This window comes from Hippopotamus amphibius, chromosome 12 (assembly GCF_030028045.1).
Source record: "Hippopotamus amphibius kiboko isolate mHipAmp2 chromosome 12, mHipAmp2.hap2, whole genome shotgun sequence".
Lineage (NCBI taxonomy): Eukaryota > Metazoa > Chordata > Mammalia > Artiodactyla > Hippopotamidae > Hippopotamus > Hippopotamus amphibius.
The window spans coordinates 55,671,652-55,689,967 of NC_080197.1; the positions used below are offsets into that span (position 1 = coordinate 55,671,652).

At 38.8% G+C, this 18,316-nt stretch overlaps 1 protein-coding gene and 1 pseudogene across 1 annotated transcript in view; both read right to left on the reverse strand.

The window, feature by feature from the left end:
• LOC130833999 (uncharacterized) overlaps positions 1-3,074 on the reverse strand; it is a 42,526-nt pseudogene extending 39,452 nt beyond the window's left edge.
• The window catches only part of FAR2 (fatty acyl-CoA reductase 2), a 133,941-nt gene that overhangs the window by 93,801 nt on the left and 21,824 nt on the right, over positions 1-18,316 (reverse strand). The window lies entirely within an intron of this gene.

Below are 18,316 nucleotides of genomic sequence, written 5' to 3' on the forward strand. Positions count from 1 at the left end.
GCCACCATCAAAAATGGAAAACTAACAGGAACAATCAAACACTATTCTGGAGCAGTGCTGCCTAATAGAACTTTCTGTGATGAAAAAATGCTCTGTATCGCCGTGCTGTCCAATGTGGTAGCCACTAGCCATATGTGGCCACTGTGCACTTAAGAGGTGGTTAATGTAACTGAGGAACTGAATGTTTATTTTTATTTAATTTTAATTAATTAAATTTTAGTTTAATTAATTTTTACTTAATTAATTTTTCCTTCCAGTTTTATAATTGACATACAGCACTCTATAAGTTTAAGGTGTACAGCATAAGGAATTAAATTAATAAATAATTAAATTTTAATAAAAATGAAATTTTAATTTTTTTCACATTGAATTGGTTTCTTTAATTTGTTTTTTTATTTTTTAAATTTTCTTCATCTTTATTAGTAGAGTATAATTGCTTTACAGTATTGTGTTAGTTTCTGCTGTACAACAAAGTGAATCAGCTATGTGTATACATATACCCATGTACCCCTTCCCTCTTCAGCCTCTATCCCATCCTCCCTATCCCACCCCTTTAGGTCTTCACAAAGCATAGAGCTGATCTCCCTGTGCTCTGTAGCAGTTTCCCACTAGCTATCTATTTTACATTTGGTAGTGTGTATATGTCAATGCTACTCTCGCACTACATCCCAGCTTCCCCTCCCCCCTACCACGTCCTTAAGTCTGTTCTCTACGTCTGCATCTCTATTCCTGCCTTCCCACTAGGTTCATCAGTACCATTTTTCTAGGTTCCATATATATGCATTAGCATACGGTATTTGTTTTTCTCTTTCTGATTTACTTCACTCTGTATGACAGACGCTAGGTCCATCCACCTCGCTACAAATAACTCAATTTCGTTCCTTTTTATGGCTGAGTAATATTCCACCAAATACATGTGCCACATCTTCTTCCATTCATCTGTCGATGGATATTTAGGTTGCTTTCACGTCCTGGCTATTGTAAATTAGTGCTGCAATGAACATTGTGGTACATGTATCTTTTTGAATTACGGTTTTCTCCAGGCATATGCCCAGTAGTGGGATTGCTGGGTCATATGATAGTTCCATTTTTAGTTTTTTAAGGAATCTCCATACTCTTCTCCATAGTGGCTGTATCACTTTACATTCCCACCAACAGTGCAGGAGGGTTCCCTTTTCTCCACACCCTCTCCAGCGTTTAAAAATTTTAATTTTATGTATCCAGATGTGGCTAGTGGCTACTGTATCAGATGATACAGTTCTAGTGAAATAATAAGCTCAAAATTGCCCAGTTGACATAGATGTATCAAAGTCAGCATTCACAATTTAAAAAATGAATGGCACTGTTACACGTGTAACTTATGATTAACTAGTTCATCTTAAGCACCCGTGTGATGGACTTTAGAAAATGGAGTTCTTTTCTTGATGAGTGTATTTCTTGACAAGTGTATTTCTTGACCTCTATTTCTGCCCCTAACTCCAGCTTACATATAGATGAAAAGGCAGAAATCTCATTTGACTTTAAGAGGCCAGAAGGTTTGGTATGCCTATCTCAAGTCAGGCCGATAAGTTTCCTTATCCAAACAGATGATAGTGAATGAGGAAGACCTCCCCCTCCCTTTTATCTCTTGTTCAGAAGACATCTGTATTCAAATATAAATTTGTGCTCACAAATCTATCTAAACGGCAGTAGATGTCTATGAGAATCCTGACCGAAACTGGTATGTTTTTCGAAGCCCTAAAGGGAAATTGAATGTGCAGGGTCAGGTGGAGGTGAAAGCGGTGGTGAAAGTTAAAAGGAATGAGAACAAAATTAAAACGTATCAAGATCCAAAGCAGGAGGAGAGAAAGCTCTCAAAGCAAAAGTGAAAGCATGAGGCAGGAAGATAATGTGTGGGCTATGCAGATGGTGGAGAGGGTGGAAGCAGGACAGGGTCTGGGGGAAAAGCATCTGCAAGACACAGGAGAGAGAGGACACTCAGATTCAGGAGGAGGCTAACCCAGAGCTGAGCGCCTCTGAAAGCTCCTCACTAAGATCAACCAGCTCCTCCTGAAAACTTGCAGACCGCACTGACCTGGCTCCTGAATCACAGTTGGGGGGGGGGGGGCGGAGGGGGGGTGTAGCCCACCTTTCTACCTTGAAACTCTGTTCTTGTATCTGCCTAGAGGCTGTGTCTCTGTCTCCTTCCCCGCTGAGTTTTCTACTTCTCCACGAGGCATGGCTGGGGAGGCTGTGCCCTGCTCAGCTCCAGGGCTGCCATTCACATTGTAGACTTCGTACATCTGTATATCCATTATGATGACGTTTGGGCTGATGGCAGTAAAGGCGTCCTTTAATTCACACAAAGGCATCACAGGGCCTAGAAGCTCCTTCTTTTGGCCTCTAGCAAGGCAGTACTTCCCCTAGGGGGAGACCCTAGGCCCTTTGCCATTTTCATTTTTAATGTAGGTACCGATGATCTCATTCATACACACAGCTTCAACCACCATCTGTATGGCTCTTAAATTGTTATATTATCCACAACCAGACTTCTCTCTGGAGCCCTAGATTCACTTTCTAATTGAGTTTTACATGGTTCTACCCAGATATTTCAGTGGCACCAAAAACATAACATATTAAAAAGATGAATCGATCCTCAATCCTGATTAACACCACCACCAACCATCTCGTAACTCAAGCCAGAATGTGAGAATTATCTCTGTCTCACTCACTCCCCACAAAATATCAACCTGTAAATCCTGGTGATTCTGCCTCAATTAACCTCTTTCACGTGTGTCCCTGCTACATTTTTTTGCACAGTTGTTTGGGACCTCTCAGTGGTCCCCTCCTATCACCTGTCATCTTTTCTGTCAATCTGCTACATTCTACCTCCACATAGTTTCCAGTGGGATCTTTGCATCTCTTACCATGTCACTCTCCCACTGAAGCCTCTTTAATTGTTGTATCTTATTAATGTGATTCATGATGAAATCTGAATTCCCAATTGTGGGATGTAACAAGGCACTATAGTGCCTGTAGGTGAGCTGGTCCCGGCTTGCTTTTCCATTTCCAACTTCTACCACTTCTCCTAACATATCCAACACTTTAGAAATACACACTACATCTGGCTTCCTTAACAGGCCCAGCTCAACCTCTCAGACTGGGTCAATGGCCCCTCCTAGAACTTCAGTGGTATCTACCAGGGCACATTGCAATCATCTCCAAATCGGTCTTTCCCATTAGACTTCAAGTACCTTGAGAACAGGGAAATGATTTTATCTTTGTATCTCTAGTACTTGCTACTCAGAATAGTCGTTTGACAAGTAGATGGGTGAATGCATAGGTCAAAGAGAAAGGAAAGGGAGGAAATTATGAACTTCAAATTCTTCTGAAAGATTAAGAAAGGTGAGGAGCATAAGGAGGTATGGTAGGAAAGAAAATAGTGGTGGTGACGTAGTCCGTATCCCTAGATTTCAAAATCACTCAGCTTTTCTAACTGTGTAGGTAGAAGTGTAGCACTGATTGCAGCATTATTTCACGGAGACACCTAACATTCTTATGCTTCAACTTTCTTTTAAATTTTCAAAAGCGGACAAAGTACTTCAAAGTACTAATACTCTATAAAGCCTTTGTCAAAGCTAAGGATATTGGTGATGAAACAAATGAAATGTGCTATGATATTTAAATGTAAAGAATAATGGGAGAGAATACAAATTGCCTTTACACAGGGCTATTTCAAAACAGTAAGCATAAAAGGAAACTCTCCAAGCACATTTTTTCTTCTATTCTTTTTTTCTTTTAAAAAAGTTTGTTATTTTGAAAGTACCTAGATGTTCACAGCTATAAAGAGGCAGCACTGTCACATCTATTTGAAGTACATTTAATATCACCATTAAGCTGTATCGATTATTTTGTATATGTAACAAACAACGGAGATGAGTTTTTGGCTTATAAAAATTATCTTGCATTAAGTCTGAGATTTTATTTTATTTTGAGTTCAAATGTCTGGGGTACATCTGTTTGAATGCCATCATAGACAGAGCCTTATGATGGAATATATTGTTTCTTAAATGAACACCCACAGTTTTAGAAGTCAACTCTCCACACCATTAGTTTGAGTTATAAGTAAACTATAAGGCTGGCAACTGCATGTGAGAATTTCAAACATAGACATTTTAAAATGCAATTAATTAACAATTTTTTTCAGTTTTAAAAGTTTACTGAGTCTATGTTTTGTTTCATTTGTATCTTCCTTTATAGCATTAGACATTCAAGAGGTGCTCAGTAAATACTTAGGCAAATTATTAAACTTTCTAAGCCTCATTTTTACTAACCAAAGAGATGGAATTAATACCCATATCATAAAGTTGTTGGAGGACTGAATGAGATGGTGCTTTTTACCGTGCCTGGTACACAGTAACCATTCAATTAAAGGCTGCTATTATCTTATGTGTATGTCTGCTCTTTGTAAGCCTGGCTGAGGGACCATTTTATCCTCAACACAGTCATAGAAACCTACGTTCCTATATTTCAGTCCTATAAGTGGGGTAACAGTTGGGTAACAAAACACAAAGCCAGGTCCAGAGACAAATTGGAAACTCTAAATGAATATAGCCAGCCGATAATGAGACACTGAAGACTAAGTAGCTCATAAAACAAATTCTTGCCCTTTGGAATGATTTTTTTTTTATCTGCCACACAGCAAAAAGTTAGTATTGAATAATTTAATGCACATTATAGGTCAATTGCAAATGTTGCTTCACGTGACTTTTCTTTCCACCAAGGATTTTCATCAATTCTCCCATAAACCAATGACTCCAAGCAGATCAAGAACCACTGACCTAGACAATTACAAGCACGGAAGGTACTTTGTTCTTCTTATAAACACATTTGGCTGCACTGTGTAGGCTTCTGGGATGTTAGTTTCCTGACCAGGGTTCCAACCTGTGCCCCCAGCATTGGAAGCGAAGAGTCTTAACCACTGGACTGCCAGGGAAGTCCTAAAAATAAACTTTTAAAAGAGGGTTTCTCTGAATCTTCCTTGTTTTTGCCAATGTGCTTTCAGGTGTTATTCTGAATCTTCTCTTTTTCTCTTTGAGTATATTCTTTTGATCTCTCCTCAGCAGAGACACAGAACTGTTCACCACAGTTATTCAGAATTGATCTCAGTTTGCTATTTTACTCTTCATGCATTAAATAGTCATCGTATAGGAATTTTCTCTGCTGTTACCAATATTCCACATTATCCATATTATTTTCCTTTTAAATGACAATATGGGAGAATAAGGTCTGGATGAAAGATGAGACTTCATAAACAACAGTAGGAAGATTTACTATCATCCAGTTTAAAAAAAAAAAAAATGAAAGGGGTTGTAGATGGTGGACAGTACAATTTCCTTAAAACACTGTGAGTTAAAATAGTTTAACTATACCCACAATAGGTGAGATTTACTGATCTGAAGAAATCACCAGAAAAGATATATTAATTCTCAGGCTAAAAATCGAGAAGGACTTGGGTTGGTCAGAAACCTTACCAAATTCTCTAACTTCAAAGGATGTTTTCAGGGAAAATCTTATGAACAGAAGTAAAGAACAAGAATGTGTAGACTATTTTCTCCCCTATAGTGATCAAAAGATAGAGACATTAAAAACGTGACATTCTGGAAGCCCAAGGGGCTTGTGCTGTTGTGGGACAGGACTCTGCTTAGTCTTCACTTCAAGAGTATTATTCACTGCATGTTGCACTAATTCCATGTTCACTAAACTATCTTTTTCTGGACCCAGCAAAATCGTCTGACTACTATTTGGTGTTTGACTACAGACATCTCTTATGCCTTGCTCCTCCCTCTTCCCCTTCTGTCTCGCATCTGGGCAAGCTGATAAGAAAGCCTAGGTGCTTTGTCACCAACAGTAAGTTCAAATCACACACTAAAACCCTCGCTCCAGCCTCAGCCCCTAACCAGCATAAAAACTCAAAGCCACCTTCCTTTCGTTCTTTCTCAGTTCTTTCAAGCCATTTCAGATCAGCTTGAGAGGCCTGTCCTGCTCTCCCCAGAAAGCTTCATTATGGGAATAAAAAATCTTTTTCATACATTCTTGGGTGCATGCGTGTGTGTGTGTGAGTGAGTGTGTGTGTGTGTGTGTGTGTGTATCTGTGATCAGTTTCGAAATCCAAATTTTGGTTGGGGATCCATCCCAACTCCGTGAACTGGCCATAACACCCAGTCACCAAGATACTGGTAGGAGAGTCCCTTGCAATGAAGACATAATAATTTTAGTATCCAGGAAGAAATCTGCATCCAATAGTAATTTAATCAACTGAGACTCTAGTTCATACATCAATTTCTTGTGAGTTCACACACTGGGAATCCATTCCATTGACTCTAATCCATGTTAACATGATGTCAAGATTCAATTTCAGAAACTAAGAAGCTGAAGCGTAGTCTTTGGAATTTGGTAACCCTTCCAACAGATCACTTCAGCATACCTTCTCTTTTTGCTTTTATTTATCATATGGAAACACAATTTCATTCCTCTAAGAAATAATGCACACTTCATTTGAAGCAACAGTTCTATTTTATGGGAAGGAAACTTAAATGCCTGCAGGGGGCAGTAGGTAACTTAAATGGAGCAGGCAAGAGAAAATACACATGCTAAGCTTTGTATTACAACCCAGAATAATCTGGCTCTCTTATATTGCCCACTGAAACCCTTTACTGTGCTTTAAAAGGCATTGTGCAGACAGATTTTGACCCCCTGCTGTAACTGCCAATGTTGAAAAGTTGCATAAATAGAAATAGCATTTTAACCCCTTTGTGATTAAACAAAAACAAAAAAAACTCTTGGTATCTGCAACGTAGACACTAACTTACAGGAATGTATATAAGTGGGTGAAGAGTACCACTGAAGGAATCAAAGCCTTTGTTTCAGCTCTCTCTTGCTTTGCCTTTCCACTTTCATTTTTATTTTATTTTGACCAGACCTATGCTTCATTAATTGTTATAAAATCTGATGCTCAATAAAGGGACATTACTCCTGAAGTAAATCCAGGTACTTTTTGGAAATACCAAAGTCAATATTTTATGGAATATTTTATGGAAACTTGGAGCAATTTGATAAAAATATAACAAATAGTATTTACTAAGCTAGAAATCCACAAAAACAGAGATGTTTTTAAAGAATTCTGGGATTTTGGAGTTATCTAGAACTAGGTTCAAATAATGGCTTCACCAGTTACTAACTGTGTGACTGGGGAAAGTTCATCAGCCTCAGCTGTCCAGTGGTAAATGCTGTGAGGATTCAATGAGACTGGACACACAAAGCAGGCAGCATACTGCGCAGCACAGGAAGTGCTTCAGACACACGAACCCCTTTCATTTCCAAGTTAGTCTATGCAAGTCCTTTGGGGTTTTCTACTCTGAAATCTTGTAGGGGCTCCATGAGCCTGCCTGATGGTTCATATTTACTCACAATATTCAAATTTGCATAATCATAATGCATAGTTTAATTGATTTAACTTGTAGATATGATAACGAAGCAATGGCAGGAATTACTGTGGTGTGCTGACTCACCCATATTTGAACTTGATGTAATGAATAAGGTGAAAATTAATGATGGTTATGTCTCACTTATGCCTACTCACCGGACTATCGCTTTTTTTCTCTTGCTTTCTGACAAGCCACAGGAAATCTGTCTGCTGTGCAGACAAAGTTTTAATCAACTAACACAAATAGCCAAGCAACTGACTTTCTGGTACCTGAGTCCAGTATTTTTTTTCCAGTATCTCTCAACCTTTTTTTCTTTTTTTTAAGCACTTTATTGGAATATAATTGCTTTACACTCTTGTACTAGCTTATGAGGTACACCAAAGTGAGTCAGCTGTATTTATACACATAGCCCTATATCCCTCCCTCCCGCGTCTCCCCCCCACCCTCCTGGTCCCGGCCCTCTAAGGCATCACCCATCATCGAGTTGATCTCCCTTTGTTATACAGCAACTTCCCACTAGCTATCTATTTTACAGTTGGTAGTGTATATATGTCTATGCTACTCTCTCACTTCGTCCCAGCTTCCCCTTTGCTTCCCCGCCCCCCCAACCCCGTGTCCTCCAGTCCATTCTCTGCATCTGCATCCTTATTCTTGTGCTGTCACTGGGTTCATCAGTACCATTTTTTTTTTTCAGATTCTGTATATATGAGTTAGCATACAATATTTGTTTTTCTCTTTCTGGCTTACTTCACTCTGTATGACAGACTCTAGGTCTATCCACCTCATTACATATAGCTTCATTTCATTGCTTTTTATGGCTGAGTAATATTCCATTGTATATATATACCACATCTTCTTTATCCATTCATTTACTGATGGGCATTTAGGGTCCAGTATTTACTTTAAAGGAGTAGTCTCTATAAGGGAATTCATTGTCTATCCTCAAAAAGCATTGTTACACACTGATTCTACAGAAATAAACTCTGATGCTAGGAGTGGATGAGACTCAGAAAGAAACCAAGCTTTCTGCTTTCTCCCTCCCAAAGGATCTTTTCAAGTTAATCTCCTTGAAAGCCTAAAACAAAGCCACTTACAAACACAAGATAAATGCAGAAGCCTGTTAATGTAATGTTAGGGTTGAATAAGTAAATATATCAAAGGTCAAGTTTCAGTTACAGTTCCCATAGCAATTGTAATTTAGCCACTTAACACTTCAACTGTTACAACCCAGAGTACCCACAAGCAGAGAAAGCATTTCTGCAACACCTCTAGGCCTTTCTGTCATTGAAAACTTTTGGCTATTATGTTGCATTTGTTTTGGTGTGTTTACACAGTAGGATTTCAAAAGCATCACATTTAGATTCTACTGCTGACAGCTCTTCAAACTGGCCTCACTGTTTCAGTGGTGATGGCTTCAGCCAAAGTGCAAAATATGTAAAAATTTAGGGCCAAAAGCCAGGAATCCTCAACCAAAGCTGAGGGTGAAGCTTTATGGAAACTACTAAAATAAAACAACAACAATGTAAACATTGGATAAAATTTGTTTTAAAAGCAGAGGTAAAAAAAGACTTTTTATTATACACATAGCAGGAAAATAAAGACAACAAATACAGTTTCATAGTCAGATGAGAATTAGTGATCTCCGAATGTGTCTTCTTTGTACTCAAAACTTAGTGTAACAATTCGACATTATAATAGAATCATGATGGGAGATCCAATGCTAGTTTACACAGTTGAAGTAAAGTGAGTGGTTAAAGAATATCTAGAACAAGGGCCAACAAACTAGAGCCCACAGGCCAAATACAGCCTGAGGTCTATTTTTGTAAATAAAGTTTTATTGGAATACAGTCAAGCCTATACCTTTACATATTGTCTATAGCTGCTTTCATGCTACAATGACAGGCAGATGGAGTGGTTGTGACAGAGACCACTGGGTTGCCAAAGCCTAAAATATTCACAATCTGGACTTCTATAGAAAATCTGCCCAAGAAACTTAAGTAAAAGCAGGTATAAAGATCCATTGGCTGATTAAACAACAAGATCCTACTGTATAGCACAGGGAACTATACTCAAAATCTTGTGATTAAACCATAATGGGAAAGAATCTGAAAAAGAATATGTATATGTATAACTGAATCACATTGCTGTACAGCAGAAATTAACACAACATTGTAAATCAACTAGACTTCAATAAAATAAATTTGAAAAAAAAATCTATTGCCTGAAATATACAACTTTCTCTATTTTGGTTGAGGAGAAGTTGACCAAAAAATGCATAGACTAAAAATGACTATTTTGTTTACTTTCGGGCCATAAAGTTACCAAATTCCAACTAAAATGTGGATAAATCATCCCTTAGACATTTTCAGAAAAGTTGATACAATTGCCTCTTTTTCATAATCTAACTGTTGAGGTAAGGGCTTGATATATTTCAAAATCTATGTCTCACTGGATTTAAAGTTCACCAAGCCATAGAAAGTTCAAATATTCTGTACCTGAAATCCAAATATTAAAAAATATATTTACGTTTTTTTACTTCAGGGGGATTTTTATTGAAAGTCAAGTAGAAATAGAATATTTATGAAAAATAATTGTATAATACCCCAAGCAAAATATTTATCATTTAGTAACCAAGTTTCAGAGAAATGAGGAAGAATGGACAAAACAGTTATACTCAATATGGCATGAAAGAACACCAGAAGGAACTTAATGACATGTAAAATTGATCTTGTAAAAAAATGGGTAAGAAATAGACAGTTTTATTAGCTGCAGGAAATGTGGGAATATTTATGGAAGTTTCAGCAAGGGAAATTTAGGCAAACTACTTTAAAAAAAAAAAAAAAAAAGCAGAGCCATAAGAAAAACCAAGCTATATAAAATTCTGACAAGAAGGCTGGAAATTCGTGTTCAGGTAATATCATGATTAATGAAAGCAGTTATGGCAAATGGCAAAAAGATTGCATATTTTTCAGAAAAAAGTTAAGCCTGGAATTATGAAGTGGTTGATTTAGTTTCAAACCTAAAAAAAAATACTCAAGTGACTCATCCAGAAATCAATTTTCAACTGCTTAGAAGATCAGAAGGTACAAAGTAATAACCACCATGGCTTTGGCTTTCTGAAAAACACATTTAGTCAGACCGATCTCATTTCTTCCTATGAGACAGTGACAGGAAGAGTAGATGGAGTCAACTGAGGACTTTCATTCAGTTGCTTATGATGTGAATCTTGTAAGAAAGACAAAGACAGTTTAGAAAAATACAGACTCTGCTAGAGCTGCAATATGGACACCACTAGCTCCAGGTGGCTACCATGCAGTTGCAACGTGGCTAGTCTGAACTGAGATGTGCTGTTACATGTAAATATACAACAGATTTTGAAGACTTAGTACAAAAACCTCATAAAATATCTCATCAGTAATTATATATTGATTATATATTGAAATGATCATGTTTTATACGTTCTGGGTTGAATAAAACATATTATTAAATTATTTTCACCAGTTTTAAAATATTGCAATGTGACTATTAGCAAATTTGAAATTACACATAGTTTGCACCTGTGGCTCAACACTATTTCTACTGGATAGCCCTGTCTGGAATACGATGCCAAAGCCTGGAGACTGTGGGGAATCTCTTGCACTGTGTGAGCATCACTTCTTCCCGTGTAACAGGGGGTGGGAAGGTTGAGAGGTTGGTGGGAAGGATGGGGGCAGCAGAGTTCTCTGTTGGGCAGTGTGTCCACGCTACTGCTGTGCCTGGCATTTCTAGGCCCCACCCATCCATGCTTCCCCATCTCTCGTCATGACAGCCCAAGCCATCCTTCTCAAGGTTCCAAATGCCCCTAGGGTGATATCCCAAACTACCATATGACCCAGCAATCCCACTCCTGGGCATACACCCTGAGAAAACCGTAATTCCAAAAGATACACATACCACAATGTTCACTGCAGCACTATTTACAATAGCCAGGACATGGAAGCAACCTAAATGTCCATTGACAGATGAATGGATAAAGAAGATGTGGCACATATATACAACAGGATATTACTCAGCCATAAAATGGAACGAAACTGAGTTATTTGTAGTGAGGTGGATGGACCAAGAGTCTGTCATATAGAGTGAAGTAAGCCAGAAAGAGAAAAACAAATATAATATGCTAACTCATACATATGGAATCTAAAAAAATGGTGCTGATGAACCTGGTGGCAGGACAAGAATAAGGACGCAGACATAGAAAATGGACTTGAAGACATGGTGGGGGGGTGGTGGGAGAGGAAGCTGGAACGAAGTGAGAGAGTAGCATTGACATACATACACTAACGACTGTAAAATAGATGGCTAGTGGGAAGCGCTACATAGCACAGGGAGATCAACTCAATGCTTTGTGACAACTTGATGCTTTGTGATGATCCTTTGTGATGACCTTTGTGGGATGGGGAGGGTGGGAGGGAGGCTCAAGAGCCAGGGGACATGGGGATATATGTATACATATAGCTGCTTCACTTTGTTGTACAGCAGAAACTAACACAACATTGTAAAGCAATTATACTTCAATAAAGATTTGAAAATTAATTAATTAATTAATAAAAAAAAGAAACCCAGTGGGGTAGGAGATTGCTCATAGGGTCCTCTTCAGTGGAATTTTTATAATTCTACAGTGTGATTTTATAGAACTCCTTTTTTTGTGGTTTTGTGAACATTATTTTTTATTAATATATGAACCTACTGTCTAATGACAGCCTACTTGAGGGCTGAACACACAACCATTCTTAGTGTTTACCCTGTACAATTTTCTAAGTTTCTATCCATCTAGCATTCTAGCACTTAGCACCTGCTGCTTTTTATTTCATTTGTGTACATGTCTTGTGCTCCAAGCAGGATCATAAGCTCCGATGGCAGGATGTTTCTTATATAAACTTTCTCTCCCATAACAAATGAATAATAGATACCAGTGAAGTAAATTTAGTATTTTCAGCAGTGACTATGATGGTCATTCATTTGAAACTTAACCATATGCTGCCTTACGCAGTATAAAAATTTATAGATTTAAATTTGACTGTCCAAATTAAATAGAATTCTTTGAGGACAGAGAACTATGTGTTACTGTGGTAATAATAATATTTTAAAATAATTTTGTGATATCATATTCATTTTCTAATTTAGGAATTGAAAGAACCCTGAAAAGCGGACATTGTTATCATCTCCATTTTACTGAAGAGGAAACCTTGGTTTAAGGAGGTTGAAATCCTGATGACAGAAGTGCCAGGATTCGAAGACAGAACTTGAATTCAGGTCATCTGATGCTGGGCTGATGGTCTTTGTGTCACTCTACAGCACTGTAATGTCCCTTCCTTGGTATCTTTCCTAGTTTGGGTTCCCATAGAAGTTGACCCTGAAAAAAGGAATTTGAGTGGAAGTTTGGGGAGGAGCAGGGAACAACTGAGGAGCAGGGATGTGAAAAGCATCTGATAAGGAGTGATATTAACTCACCATATGTAAATGGGCCTTAATTTCTCAGACAGATACAGGGAATGGAGATATTTGGAGCATTTGGAGATGGGCCTTTACAGAGGTGCTTAAGCTAAAATGAGCATGTTAGAGTGAGTCCTAATCCAATCTGTCATGTCCTTAGAAGAAGAAGAAATCTGGGCACACAAAGAGACATCAGGGATGTGCATACAGAGGAAAGAGCACGTGATGACATGATGAGAAGGCAACCATCCACAAGCCAAGGAGAGCGGTCTCAGAAGATCCCACACCTGCCAACACCTTGACCTTGGACTTTTATCCGCGAGAACTGTGAGAAAATAAATGTCTATCATTTAAGCCCCCCAGTGTGTGGTATTTTGTTATGGCAGCAATAGCAAACAAATACATCATGCTCAGCAAATTTCCCCCCAAGTAGCAAGGGAGTTGGAGTAATTGTACTTGCGTTTCACACTCTGTACTCATGATTCTCATATGGTCTCCCTGTTAACTCGAAGTCCCTGCCTAGGGACTCTGACCTGTGAACCACCCGGACTGTCCTCACCTACTTTTTTCCACCCCCCATCTCTATTCTGCTATGTTCCAGTATTCTTCACAGCCATACACAGACAACACCATTTCCATCTGAATAAGACACTGGAGTTAAGACATTTTACTGCAGTTAAGACAGTCTTCCCAGCTAGGACTCAGGTAGATGGATATTCTGGAAATAGCAGTAGAATTTGAAAAGAGGTGGAAGCACTGGAATGAAGTATACAAAGCAAATTTTAATAGCAAACACCCACAGAATTAAAAACATTTCAGAGAGACAAGAGCCATCAGTTATAGCTAAAGATTTTGAATTCAGAATGAATGCCAATGCAGGATACAGCACAACAACACATTATCAGTGCTGTTATTTTAAGTAGAAAGCTCAGGGCTGACACAGAACCCGTGAGGCATGGATGTGAACACACGTTGTAATTCGTTGCACCAGTGGTGTTTGACTATATGATGATGTGTCTAGAGAACAAGAGGATGTGCTGGAAGAAGAAATTAATTTTCCATTATACATCTGGGTAAAAGTTACACCTTGTTTGGAACTCTATGAAATGATATATGAAATGGAATATTGAAAAGAGGCAAGAAGTGAATAATAGAGATGGTTTCACATTTGTTTGGAAATCTTCCAGGAAAAGTTTGTGAAAACTGGAAAATGAAGATCAGCAACAATTCTGAAGTTTCTGAAGCGGTATCTGCTGGATTCAGATCAGTTGTCATCTATTCCTACCTAGAATTTAAAAGAGAAGAAGCAGATATTCAAAGCCGAAGGAAAGATTTAACTGAGCCTCACAAACTTTGGGGGTCAGAGTAAAATACTAGAAAATGACACCAAAGGTTAAACAAATTTCCTCTTCAAGGAGCTTTAAGAACAAGGATGATAGATCAAACTTTACAATGGATCTTGGGAACCGGGCCACACAATTTAGCACATGGAGAACAAATAATTTCGAGAAGTACAGTTCTTGGACACTGGAGTAGTATTTAAGAATTCAGTGACAATTTAACTTGTCTACAACTTCTTTATTTAAAGCCTGACCTAATCTCTCTCAGAACTGCAGGTTCAAATTGATTTCTGTAGCCTAGATAGACACTTATTCTGGTGGCGTTATGTAAGGTTCTTTTATAAAGGAGGGAGATGAGCCTCTCAGAGATTTTTCTATATTTGTGTTCATTTTTTGATTGAGGTGAATTCACATAACAAAATAAACCATTTTTAATGCATACAATTCAGTGGCATTTAATATATTCACACTAGTACACAACCATCACCTTGATAAAGTTTCAAATTTGTGCTGATACTTGCAGTTAAGACAGTCTTCAGTGTATTTCTTTTTTGAGGTTTCCTAATAAAATAACAATGTGGTACAAAATCTGAGGGGTTTTGGTAAACTTTCATTTGGAATTAAAACAGTCACTTAATACAAGAATGATACATACTTGTGCTTGATAAATAAATGATAATAAAATAGAGTGCTGTTAACCAATAAGATAAAATGCTAATTAGAGTATCCCACTAATTAGCTTCCGGAGAAATATGAAAATGTACTACACTCCAAAAAGCACATTTCAAATAAAATTTGATTACTGTTAGCTGTAGAAAATTCAGTCTTTAGTGGGTGATTTTGTGCATAAACTTCAGAAAATTGAATACAAAAGTCTATCCCTCTATGTTTGCCAACTGTTACATGATATACTTGAAAAATGTTGAGCATAAAGGCAAGATAACACTGGTCATTGAGACGAGTAAGAACATGCAATATTTTACACATAAGTACATAGGAATTAACGACCATTTAAGAGTAATAAAACTAGATACAACAGGCTTTGATGATGTAAAAATATACATGCTCAGAAAAGAGCAGAAGGAGCTGTCTTCCCACTCCTACACCAACAAGGTAGAGAGAAGATATATGACGAGCATACTCTTTCTGCACACAGAAGATTAAGCATGAGAGGGACTTCCCTGGCAGTCCAGTGGTTAAGACGTCCCCTTCCAATGTAGGGGGTGCAGGTTCGATTCCTGGTCCGGGAGCTAAGATCCCACATGCCGCGTGGCCAAAAAAACCAAAACATAAAACAGAAGCAATATTGTAACAAATTCAATAAAGACTTTAAAAAAAAATGGTCCACATCAAAAAGACAAAAAAAATCTTAAAAAAAAAAAAAAAAAGACACAAGGGAACCAAATGTTCTCTCAGGAAATCCAGAGATTTCTGGCCCTTTGTATTTTGTGAGTGGTTTTTATTTTTTATTTTTTTATTTTTATTTTTTAAATTAATTCATTAATTAATTTATTGGCTGCGTTGGATCTTCATTGCTGCACAGGCTTTCTCTAGTTGCGGAGAGTGTGGGCTACTCTTCCTTGCGGTGCATGAGCTTCTCATTGTGGTGGCTTCTCTTGTCGCAGAGCACGTGGGCTTCAGTAGTTGTGGCACATGGGCTCAATAGCTGTGGCTCATTGCCTGGTGCACAGGCTTAGTAGCTCCGAGGCACGTGGGATCTTTCCAGACCAGGGCTTGAAACTCGTGTCCTCTGCATTGGCAGGCAGACTCCTAACCAATGCGCCACCAGGGAAGTCCCATGAGTGGTTTTTAAAGACAGATAATGATAGATACATAGAAGATAGTTTGAAGAGAGGAAAGATTCCCCAGGCCTCGTATCTCTCCCTAGAAGTCCCCCTTGGGGACTGAAAACACTCTCAGAAGACAATAGAATTTTGGGTTAAACTGTATATATGTGCTTTGAAAGTGGTCACATATCAGATGGTTACAGCACCTCTCCAATTAGTGTAAGAAACTAATTTAGTAGGACCAGGAGTGACTGGATAAATCAGGATGGAAGAATTTTTTCAAGTCTAAGGATGTGAGGTTAAGGGCTTCATCGGGAGAGGGTAGTTTGGGGGACCTCACCCAGCATCATGAGGGCATTGGAAACCCATCCTGAAAGAAGTAAAGAACTCAGAGGCATTCTGAATAGGCTTGAACATCTTTATGATCTAATCTAAAACTGGTGGTACTGGGCTCTCACAGAGAAGCCTTCTTAATACAATCATTATTCATTATTTCTCTGCAAAACATTTAGGATACAATGAATAACGTTTCCTGTATTGGGAAGTGATATCTTTTTTTTCTTTTTTGATCAAGAAAAGCAGTATCTGGGGCTTCCCTGGTGGCACAGTGGTTAGGAGTCTGCCTGCCAATGCAGGGGACATGGGTTCGAGCCCTGCTCCGGGAAGATCCCACATGCTGCAGAGCAACTAAGCCCATGCACCACAACTACTGAGCCTGTGCTCTAGAGACAACAAGCCACAACTATTGAGCCCACATGCCACAACTACTGAAGCCCATGTGCTTAGAGCCCATGATCCGCGACAAGAGAAGCCACCGCAAAGAGAAGCTCATGCACCGCAAGGAAGAGTAGCCCACGCTCTCCGCAACTAGAGAAAGCCTGCGCAGCAATGAAGACCCAACGCAGCCAATAAATAAATAAGTAAACAAATAAATAAATTTATTTAAAAAAAAAGCAGTATCTGCAGCTTTATATCAGCATCCTCTTATTTCACCAACAGTGCATCTGCCTTTCAGTTAACGGCACCTATCACACTTCACCGCTAACACTGAGCCTTTGAAGGAAGCTTTTGTTGTTTGGGTCTTCTGAAGCTGGTTGATTTCAGTTTTTCTTGCCTGATCTTGTAAACTACTTAACTGTCCCCAAATTCCTCTTAAAGAGAAAACTTTCCATTGCAAATATGAGATAAACAACATCTTCAATATTAACATTCCTTAGCCCACCTACTTGGAAAGGCATGATTTTTTCCATCACCCACTTTTCTCTTCTTGGCAGTAGTCATAGCAAAGTTTTAAATTTCATGTGGAAAATGGTCCATTTCATTCCCATCAACAATGCTCCCTGCTGCAAACCTCCAAATCTGACTGAACAAACTGTAGCTGACAACAGACTAATTGCTTCGGATGACAGATCACTGAAGTAAGGAGACAGATGGAGCCAGGATAGGTTTGGCTCTCTTTGGGCCTCAGTTTTTCCATTCAAAACAGGAAAAAGTTCCTGAAATTAAAGCATACAAGTAGGAATGACCACGGGTTGCCTATCAAGGATCTATGTGTACAGGTGTCACTCTGGTGTCATGAAGAGTGAGCAGGGGATTTCGAGTCTTATACTCTTCGGTATAAATCTCCACTCAGAAAAGCACCTATCACTTCAGTTCTGTCTTCTGTTAAGTGGGAATCATGTCTGGCTTGAAGCTTTGTTGTGAGGATTAAAAATCATGTATATAAAGATCCTGGCACAGGGTAAGTACGCAGTAGGTGGTTACAGAAGCACATAATGTCTCTGAACTACCTAGCCTAGTGCTCCACACACAGGAGAAGCATAATAAACCTTGGTTTCCTTCCCCTTTCCATTTCTTTTTTTTTTTTAATTAATTAACTTATTTATCTTATTTATTGGCTACATTGGGTCTTTTTTGCTGCACGCGGCCTTTCTCTAGCTGTGGTGAGTGGGGGCTACTCTTCATTGTGGCCCATTGGCTTCTCAGTGCAGTGGCTTTTCTTGTTGCAGAGCACAGGCTCTAGGCATGTGGGCTTCAGTAGTTGTGGCACGTGGGCTCAATAGTTGTGGCACACGGGCTTAGTTGCTCTGTGGCATGTGGGATCTTCTGGGACCAGGGCTCGAACCCGTATCCCCTGCATTGGCAGGCGGATTCTTAACCACTGTGCCACCAGGGACGTCCTCCCTTTCTTATTACATATCTCAGCAACGGCCTGGATTTTGGCATCAGAACTCAGATGCAATGCAGTTAT